Genomic DNA, 1,373 nt, shown 5'->3' on the forward strand with positions numbered 1-1,373 from the left:
ATACAGTAGGTGGCGGTATGCACCTGATAAGTCATGGTTGCGATCAGCCATAAAACTAACAAGAAGAAGAAGAAGAAGAAGAAGAAGGGCGTTCCCTTCTGTGTCCCTCTCTCCAATCAGAGAAGCCTGTGTTGAAGGTTCTGCGCATGCTCAGACGCCACCTTCTCATGTGTTTCTTACGCAGGCTCCGGTGGAAGTCACTGTGATCTATCAGCGCAGTGGGTGAGTAATCACGTTGTAAGAGACTACGCTAGCGGTATTTTAACATGGATTTGGTGTTTATTTACTTTACATAAAGGTCATTAATAATAATGTTGCGTATTAGAAGAGAAACAAGCATGGTTAGCGCGTTTTAGTGGGAAAGCAGCGGGACTTGATTGCATGTTAGTTGCAGTACTAGCGTGTAGCAGGCTAATTAAATAAACTTTACTACGACGGGATTATTTTAATCCCTCTTATTTTTTCTCATATCGTTTATCGTATTAGCGAATACCTATTTTACCAGGCAGTTTTTATAATTGTAATGTTGTTTTACCAGTGCTTGTCTGTGATCATGTCTGAGGCACTCAAAGTGAGAACAGGTTAGCACGTTTCATTCATGCCAGTGTTACTGCTGAAGACTCAAGGCTAACTGGTCAGAACCGATATAAAGTTGGTTCGACGTTTGAGGTTTGACATTTGTCAGAGATTCAGCCTCGGAAATCTTCAGTAGTTCTTTAACGATTTAGCACAAGGACAAGAAACATAATGTGTTATAATTGTTTTCAAATGTAGAAGAGAACACACAATGTGTTTTATTTGTTTTAATCTGCCTTAAGGTATTGTAACTGATAGACCGCATAATGTAAAGGTGCAGAATAGGGACCGTCTGCAAAGTGCAAAACGAAGAGCAAAAAGCACAATTATTCCATCTAAATGCTTAATTTGTGAAATGTATAAAAAATACATCTCAAATCTAAGGGCTGTGTCTTATTACTGGTTCATAAAAGAACATTTAGATGTTGGTTTTATTCACAGAACTATAGCACAACAAAAGTTATTGAAATGGAACGATTGAGAAAAAGCTTGCAAAGCATTACAAAGACTGCAGTTTACCGCTCCCTAGAGGAATATATTGCACTTGTTTTGACCAAGTTTGACATTCAGAAATTTAAATAACTTAATTTAGAATGCACACAGTTTGATATCTAAACTTCAAGGGGTGTGTCTTGTTACTTGTTCAAAGAACAATATTTACAGCCATCTTTTACTATCATATGTAATTCAGGATGCACGCTATTGAATTAAATTTGAATCTGTTAAAACATTCATTTTTAAAACATACAGTATTCCATCTCAATTTCAAAGGGTGTGTCTTGTTACTGGTTCATAGA

The 1,373-nt window shown here is 36.9% G+C and overlaps 1 protein-coding gene across 1 annotated transcript in view; it reads left to right on the plus strand.

Moving 5' to 3' along the window:
- Nucleotides 1-125: 125 nt before the first annotated feature.
- The window catches only part of LOC107745749 (prohibitin-like), a 14,920-nt gene continuing 13,672 nt past the window's right edge, over nt 126-1,373 (plus strand). The window contains exon 1 of the mRNA XM_016559704.1: nt 126-222. The gene's annotated coding sequence lies outside the window, so the exon portion shown is untranslated. The remainder of the gene's footprint in view (nt 223-1,373) is intronic.

Source organism: Sinocyclocheilus rhinocerous, unplaced genomic scaffold (genome assembly GCF_001515625.1).
Source record: "Sinocyclocheilus rhinocerous isolate Xijiao unplaced genomic scaffold, SAMN03320098_v1.1 scaffold3815, whole genome shotgun sequence".
In the NCBI taxonomy this organism is placed as follows: domain Eukaryota; kingdom Metazoa; phylum Chordata; class Actinopteri; order Cypriniformes; family Cyprinidae; genus Sinocyclocheilus; species Sinocyclocheilus rhinocerous.